Here is a 9899-nt window from a genome sequence, read left to right on the forward strand (position 1 = left end):
AATGATTTTGAGCCTTATAACTCGAAAAGTACTTGATGAAAAAATGTTTATTTATAGTGTTTTGGAAAGCTCTCAAGATAAGCTACAAGAATATACAAAAATATATAGGGTGTTCCATTTAAGAAATTTAAAATGACCTTCACGTAACCTTCATGTGACTCTTCAAGGTCAAACCAATGGCACCATCTTATGTCCCCCTAGAAACCATACAACTTTTGTCTGAAACATTTTTTCGTAGTGTGCTTATTTTTCGAGTTATTTGGCTGCCTAAGTTAAAATGGGTCACCCTGTATATATATATATATATATATATATATATATATATATATATATTGTGACGTTGCCGTCCGTTAGAGCGTCCATCCGCCCCGAGATTTTACGCAGGCCGAGCGGCCGCGCCAGAATCAACCTCGAGAGAGCGCTATCTAAAAATCCCCGGAGAGACGAGCGATATCGTATTTTATAAGAATTTTTATTAATTATATCGGTATGTTTCTTTGTTTGTAATCAACGACAACGGCCACCTCACCGGAGAAGATCCGGAGGACCGGAAGCACATCAAGGAAGATTGCAGCAGGACGCTGAACGACAGCGGACGGAGGAGATAATAGCGGATGAAAGGACGATACCAAGGGAATTTACCCACGTCCCAGGAAGGAGGACAGACGTCCGATCGACGCTACCCTCCGAGGAGGACAGACGACAGCGGAACCTCCCCCGGGCCCTTGTACCGGGGCCCGCGACAGCGATTATATAATTCAAATTGAATTAATTGCGCGCGAAGCGCTAAAAGCGCCGCGGATCTCGCGAGGCGCTAGGACTTCTCGCGTGCCGAATCCTGATTGGCCGCGGGGCTGCGCACCCCACTAAGCGGTCATTGACGCCGCTATCGACCCCGGGCCGCGAGATCCCAGGATCATTCTGGTGCGGGCGCTAATTGCGAGCAGTCGCTTTTGAAAAGTATTGTCGTTTGTGTAACGGGTATCTGTCGCTGATATTGAGAGACCGAGCAGAGGACGAGGCCGAGGACCACCCACACGGGAGAAGGCGTTATCGGTGAGGTTGCCCATCTTTTCGTATAAGCCACGTACGCGATTTCGTCCGCGTGCCGGCCGTTCTGCCGCCGTCGCCATCTTTTTCGTGTTTCGCGACTGCTCGAGCAGTTTGCCGAGACGGTGATATTTCGTGAATTTGTCGGGCGACCGGAGGCAAGCGACCGAGGAAGGACCATTGTAACGTCGGCGATAAATTGATAAGGCAACGTTCGTCTCTCTCCGGGTTTCGGGTGTTCTTTATGCGAAGCTATCGACCGGCGAATATCGCACCGCGTGCGCGAGGGATCGTGAAAGCGAATACCGCCCGGGTTGTCGTACCGCTGTTGTCGCCGCGTAGAATATCCCGTGACGTATCTCAGGGCGATTTTTGGATGTCTAATAGCGTGTATGTCGTCGGTAATTGTAAGAGTGTGTGTGAGCGTTTTTGGGTATTTCGTTGTCGAGTGAGCGTGAAAGTAATTGCGTCGTCGTCGCACTTATTACGCCGCCGAAAAGAGCGTAACAACGGGTAATAGAACATGAGCGTCTTTGTCGCGCCTATTACGCTGTCGAATGGCGCGTGATAAATAATATGAAGCGTCGGCCGAATTTACAGAGTGTGAAATAATCGCCAGAGAATAGAGAGTAAAATTGAGCGATTTGCGCGGAAGAAAAAGGCGAGATATCGGCGGAGAAAATTCTCCGTGTACCGTCGGCTATCGAAATTTAAGAGTATCGTTTGCCTATCGCATACGGGATCCGTCTTCGCAAAAGTATTCTGTATTTACGGTTACTTAGGTTGTCGAATTAGTAAGTTGTCGATTTGTCTCGCGGACGAGGAAATTGCGGGGAAAATCCCGTTGCGATAAGTTGTAGTTCTGGCTACCGAAATTACGCTATCGTTTGAATACTATCCGCGAATATTTTCGGGCCGAAAATCTTTGATATTCCGTGGAGCCTCGCTCTGTCCCGCAAATTCCGGCCATAAAAACGGGCTCGGATGAATAATTGAAGTGTCTTAACGCTCTCATTTTCGTTGTCGATTCGAGCAGATACTCGCTCAGAATACCGTCGCAATTTTCGTGCCAGGATTAATTATATTGTATTTTTCGCTCCCGTATTTCGTATGAATTTGTCGTGCAGCGTCGTTCTTTTGTTAGTTGTATGATTCGTTCTCGTTTTCTTTCGGAGAATTAATAGCGAACTAATATCTTTGTAAGGAATTGTTAATTTCAGTTCAATTATCGCTTATTATTGTTTGCTGAGGCATTGTTCAAAACTGATTCAATGCATGTTATTGATTTGTTAATTAATCACTCGTAGTGTTACTTTAATTTTCTAGTAATAAACTTGTTAGTTTTTTTTGTTCAAATCGTGTAATTTATTTAAGTGTTCGTCTCGCTTGGTTGTCGATTGTCGTTTTGTCTGTCGTCCGTTAATTTCGCGAAGACTCGCATAATCAATTAATTTTCTCTAATAACCCCTCCCCTCTACCGTTAGGCGAGCTAGTCGGCCCGTGGCGACGCAAACTATCGTTTTCTTTTAACGTCTTTTGGCTTCTTCGCGAAAACTGATGCGTGAAAGATCGCATCTGGCGCCCAGCTTTCCGATATATCGATACGGTCTCCGCTCCGCCGCGGCTCGCGCGAGAACGTCCTCCATCCCTGTTCCTCAGAACGCGAGTATAATAATTTCGTTATTGTTTTTGACGGCGTTTTCGCTCCCCCGCGCCCGCTCCCATCCAACATCTCGGGGAGTGTCGCGATTCATTTTGAATTTCAATTGAATAAACGTCGCAATATATATATATATATATATATATATATATATATAAATTTGTATATTAAGACATTCCTGTTGCTGAGTACATGTACATCACAATTTATTCTATTATTGCAGCTACTAAAAGGAACAAATTACTGTTGGCTTTCATGCATTTGTTTAATATAAATAAAGGTATGTGAAAATGAACTAAATGATTTTATGTGTAATATCATAGATTACAAAAAATATGAATACAATATCTCTATTTCCAGGTGACACTGAGTAATGAGATACTCATTTTTATAGCGGGTGCTCTCTGGCGCTGAGTTTCGGCTGCCGTAAGCATTGCATTAAAAAATTGGCTGCTATAAGCGCTGAATAAAAGACTCAGCTGCATTAGTATTAGCGCTAGTCTTGCTTTATGTCAGGGCTCGGCAAGAACTGCACATTTCGGCCGATTTTCAGCTGGCTCCGCCTAGCGCGTCCCCCGTTACATCGCCATCTCGCGCAAAGCCTCGGCGCTCAGGAGCGGGCGTGTGGCAATAGCTTTCTACGTCACCCATGAGGTACTATTGACGCGTTTTTTTTAAAGCGATATTTTCAGTAGGCCTAATCCACTGATGATTAAAACGACCCTTTAACTAATTGCATAAGACGATAAAGTTTATCACGTCTTATGCGATTTGCTACATACATGCAAATAGATGTTTCTGATTTCGCTTGTAAAAAATATTCATCATATCAATTATTATTTATAATTCCGTGCAATTAGCTAAAGGGTCGTGGTTAGAAGACATTCATATCGATCTTCGGATTATTATTAAAATTTTGTTCAGAATATCGACCACGTGAAACATGGAGGATGTCCCGACACAATCGAATCTGTTTGTGAGGATCAGAAACATATTCAAATATTACATAGTAGTGATACAATTACTAATGAAAATGGACATTGGATTTGTAGCTATTATGATACTAAATCTATTTATATTTATGATTCATTAAATTTAAAACGTTTGTATGCCCATCATAAGATATATCTTAACAAATTATATCCATTTTATTCTTTTGATAAAAAACCGATACGATTTCCGACAATTCAAAATCAATCTAATACTTATGATTGTGGTGTTTTTGCAATTGCATTTGCAGTATCACTTTTATTTGGCCTTAAACCAGATACAGTTATGTATGATCATATTATAATGTGTCAACATTTAGCACGAATGTTTGAATTAGATAAAATAGAACACTTCCCCCGAATAATAAGATTTACTGACCCTAAAAAGCTTTTTACTTTAGATCAAGTACAAAGAAGAGAGGCATTAGCTCACAAAAAACGAAAACGTCGACAAAGGAAAGCTGAACAAGAAAAATCTGTATAGTTGATAAAATTACAAAACAATATAACTGAAATGACAATGATGGATCAAGTAAAGCAACCTGATAAAATATCAGAGTTATTTGATTGTTATAATATAATAAATAAAAATAGTAATATTGTAAATAAATGTGACAGTGTTGAACACTCCAGTCATGACATGTTAAATTCCTCTTTATTATTGCTTTCAGATAAAACAAAAAATAATTTATGCAATAATAATTTATTTCATAAATTATTTCCTTATATGTATTCTACAGATAAAACAAAAAATAATTTATGCAATAAATTATTTTTTGTTTTATCTGTAGAATACATATAAGGAAATAATTTATGAAATAAATTATGCAAATAATTTCCCTATATGTATTCGAAAAAAGACGGATGTAATAACGGATATAAGTTTTATAACAAAAAAAATTAACATAAATGTGCCAGTTTTGTTGCAAATATTTTACCTCCAAGTATGCAATATATACAGATTATTCTTACAGGTGAATGGTTAGAAGATATTCATATTAACTATTTTAATTTATTATTAAAGAATTGCTCAGAATATTGACCACGCGAATCATGAAAAGTTCAATGTCCCGATAGAATTGAACCTGCTCCTAAAAATCAAAAACATATTTAAATATTGCATAGTAGCAGTGATATAGCAACTAATTTAGACAGCCACTGGGTTTGCAGCTATTATGATACCAACATGATTTATATTTATGACTCATTGAATATAAAACGATTACATACACATTAGAAAATCTATCTTGAAAAATTATATCCATTTTACTCCTTTGAAAAGCAACCAGTACAGTTTCCAACGGTCCAATCACAACCTAATGGTAATGATTGCGGGGTTTTTGCAATATCCTTTGCAATATCTCTTTTATTTGATCTCCAACCAAATAAAATTATATATGACCATAATTTAATGCGTCAACATTTAGCAGAAATGTTTCAATCAAATAGAATAGAACACTTCCCTCAAGTTATAGGAATAAATTTAAAACAAATTAATCATACATTCAGTGAGAATAGTGTGGATACTAATAATATTGCAATTACTAAAGATTTAACTAGAGATCAACATGGTATAAAAAGAAAAATGAATAGTTATAATGATAGGGATAGAAATAAAAAACAAGCAAGGAAGAACTGTGACATTTATTCAGATAAGAATGATGTTATATGCGTAAATAAAAAAAATATTTTTAATAAAAAATATGAATTACATAGAAACAATTTCTTAATTAAAAAGATTTATATAATGAAAAACATAAAAATAATATTAAAAAATTCAATAAATTATGAAAAATACAAAAATGATATAAAGAAAAAAAAAGAAAATTATAAGAAATACAAAAATGATATAAAAAAATCGAACAATAAATATTATAAAAAACAGAGAAATGATATTAGGAAATCGAGAAAGGAATATTATGAAAAACATAAAAATGATATAAAGAAATCGAAAAAAGAATATTATGGATTACATAAAAACAATATACTATTATATAAAAATCTATTATATAAAAATAAGCAGAATATAAAGTATAATAAAGAAAGGTATATTAGAAACATATCAAAGCTTTTTAGAATGTCGTCATTGTCTGAAAATAGATTGGAGGCTGAACGTATAACAAAATGGTGCTTTTATATAAGAAAAAATTATATTCTACAAATGAGAAAAATATTTAATAAATGTAAACAAAAAATTAAAGTTTGTCTGACACATGCAACAAAATGTTCTTTATCAAAATTTAGTAGAGATTACGTAAATATGTTTTGCGGACAAGATAAACATACCGCTTCTTCGGAATTATATTTTGCAGAAACTATCTATCATGTATATAATATTTCTAAACCTATTATAATGGATTCTGAAAGTAAAGCAATTAATATTTTACCTTTAATAGAATCAAAACATAAACCCAGAAAAACATTGCGCTGTAGTTCTCTTTGTAAAATGGAAGAGATCATTATTAACGATATGAAGTGTTGCTTTGAAAAATTTTTAAATTATACATTACAGACTCTTCGTAAAAAAATTTTATGTTATAATTGTTCCAATCAAATACGTCAACACAACAAAGTAGGTTGTAACGATGCACCCCGTGCACCCTCTTAGATGCATCGTATCTACCCGGCATGCGATCCGCCGGTAGCTGCCGCCCGGCAGAACACCGGGCATAAACAGGGACGCGGGGCGCCCACATTTTTTAAACTTCTTTAACGCTTTCAAAAAGGGAGCCGAATACCGCCAAGTGTTGCCGACGTGTCCCGATACGGCGACCGGCGAAAACCCGCGCTCGGCGCACACCCCGAACCCCTCCAAGCGGGCCCCCGATCGTACTGCTTTCCGTAACCTGTTCGGAAGGGGTAATACCGCCACGCGCCGACGCGGGCAATTAAGCCGATATAAAACGGGCACGTTAATCGGCACACTAATTACCTTTTTCCGATCCGCTCACGACAGTGAAGCAGCTCCGAGGAAAGGAGGTAGAGCGAACTCTTCCTCCATTAAGCACTCTCAATCCTCGATCAAGATTTATCCATCCGATCAATAATCCGACCAGGAAAAGGAATCAGAGTGCACTCTGATTCCGTCGAGAGTTCTCGACCACCGGTCTATAATCCGACCGCCAGACGTTAGTGCATCTATTCACGAGGCAGAGAGGAGAGCTACCTCGGACGAGTTATTCTCGTCAGCACTGCGTTCCCGGAAAACTCTCCTTAGCTTACCGAGAATTACAATTCTTCACAAACGCATACGAATAATTTCGCGGGAATACAGCGCGCATTTCTCGTAAACACATACGAACCATTTCGCGGAAATATAGCGCGCGTTCCCCGTAAACCAGCGCAAAAAGCCGACTAGACCGATCCTTCAGACATGCATACATAACCATACGCGCGACGTCAAACGGTCATTGACCGCGCCGTAATCAAAACACGCGCAGTAAATAGCATTTAAAGATATCAATACGATCCAAAAGCGCATTACTTTCAAAATACACGAGACTAAAAACTATTGTACGATCCTTAGTGCAATCCAATATCGTTATATCACGCGCGCACGACGTGCATTAATCTGCATATTGCATTGAACATCTAATTTGCGTTTCGCGCCGAATATCGCGATCGAACACGTTCACAACACGCGCTCACGATACTATACGTGTACACACGTACACTGTATTACATACAACCAATAAACACATTTCTTTTAGTAGCCTACACACGCTCTCACTCTTTTGAAAAACCTACCGAACCCGGATTTCCGATTCCCGCTATCCGACAACAAATCACGCGGAAATCACACGTGACAAGGTCATTCTCACTGCTGTTATATTGACTATAAGTATGTAAATCATGGTTTTTACCTATTGAAATAATATTCTCCCATTATCCAATGATACAATATATTAAAAGATTAATACATAATTTAATCAATTTTAATAAAAAACTAAATAAATTACATAAAGCATTAAATGATGTTGATATAAATGCATTTCAAGATATTGTAATTAAGGCTCAACAAAAAGCAAAAACTTTTGCACAGATGACTACGGAAATAAATATTAATTTAAATGAGGATGCAATTAGCTTTTAAAGCATTTACGAAACGATGTTCCAAAATATGTCTGTATTTCTTGTATAAAATATTGTTTCAAAAAAGATATCATGATAAAAATTGATAAGAAAAATCATAAAACAGTTTGGAATAATTTTATTAATGATGTAGGATTAGAAATGAAAAAAATTGTATCATTTGTAAATTTTGTGATCAATATTTCAAAAAGAACAAACTGCCACCAACATGTAGAACCAATAAACTTGAAATTCTACCAGTACCAAAAGAAATAACATTAAATGAATATGAACGAATTCTTATACAACGAGCGAAAGCATTCCAAACTGTGCAAAGAGTGCATACGATAATAAATAAAAATCTATCGCATAAGAAATTATTTCAAAAGTGAAAGGCAGAACATTTCATTTGCCGCTGCCGTTAAACGAAACCTTAAAAAAAATTTGTCCTTCGACTGAACCTATTAACCTAAATCATGAATTACATATATTAGTTCGTGATATTCCAACTAAAGCAAATATAATTTGGGAGAAATTAGTCGATGTAAAAAAAGTATGGACTGCCTTAATATAAAATGCCTTAAAACAAAATAATCCTATATATTCAGATATTATACTACCAACATCTCCTGAAAATTTGTTCCATTCTGAATTACAAAATGTAGAGTTTCAAGAGCATGATTTTTAAGAACTTTATGACAAAAATTTAGAGACAGATAACGAAGAAAATGAAAAAAATAACACTTCTAAGGAAAAATACAAAGCATTATTGACTCAAATGTGGCAAACAGATCAATATTATGAACAATTTACAATATATCCTATGTATGAAAAAAGAATAAATGAATTTGCAACTATGCTTTATCAAATGGTAAAAATTCAAGATGTTCCATTGGATAATCGCACTAAAGATTTGGATATAAAATGTTTCTTTGATTTATATCCATATGGTGTGAATGGACAGCATGAAACTAGAAGTGTCCGAATGGCACCCGTTTGGCCACGTTAATATTGACCACCGTCCCGATTGACCACGTTGAAATTGACCACGTTGCGATTGACCACGTTGCTATTGACAACGTCCCGATTGACCACCGTCCCGATTGACCACATTCCCGATTGACCACGGTCCCGATTGACCACGGTCCCGATTGACCACGGTCCCGATTGACCACGGTCCCGATTGACCACGGTCCCGATTGATCACGGTCCCGATTGACCACGGTCCCGATTGACCACGGTCCCGATTGACCACGGTCCCGATTGACCACGGTCCCGATTGACCACAATCCCGATTGACCACAAAAAAAATTAAAAAATTAAATTAATATAACTAGTTATAAATATAATAATAAAAAAATAATTTAAAAAATAATTTAAATATTCACATAAGGTATGATTGAGTTGCCCACAGTTTTATAAACTTATGTGAAATCCCAGTTTGCGTTGCAAAGTACACACACAGCTGCACACCCCCCCCACCTCCTCAACCGCCACCTCCCACCCCACCCTGTTGCAAACCCATGTGAAATTCGGGACGGTGGTCAATCGGGACCGTGGTCAATCGGGACGGTGGTCAATCGGGACGTGGTCAATCGGGATCGTGGTCAATCGGGACGGTGGTCAATCGGGACGGTGGTCAATCGGGACGGTGGTCAATCGGGACGGTGGTCAATCGGGACGGTGGTCAATCGGGACGGTGGTCAATCGGGACGGTGGTCAATCGGGACGTGGTCAATCGCAACGTGGTCAATTTCAACGTCGTCAATCGGGACGGTAGTCAATATTAACGTGGCCAAACGGGACGCTCCCGAAGTGTCTGTATAACTGATTTTGAATATATTAAAATGAGATTTATTTTACAACACTCACAATTTAGATTAAACATACAATATCTTTTCTATTTATTACATGATAATAATATGCGACAATTAAATAGTGGAATATTTCATAAAATGAATATTACCAATCCTCGTGAAAGATACACAGCTGCTTCTTATTTGGAGCAATTATCTAATCAGCAGCTTGAATCTAACTTAAACATTATATTTTCCAAGGTTACGGAATACAGAACAATATTGGAGAATACCTAGAAGTAATTTGCACTGTATGATATGTAATTATGGACC

Source organism: Camponotus floridanus, unplaced genomic scaffold, assembly GCF_003227725.1.
Source record: "Camponotus floridanus strain SB8 unplaced genomic scaffold, Cflo_v7.5 scaffold242, whole genome shotgun sequence".
Lineage (NCBI taxonomy): Eukaryota > Metazoa > Arthropoda > Insecta > Hymenoptera > Formicidae > Camponotus > Camponotus floridanus.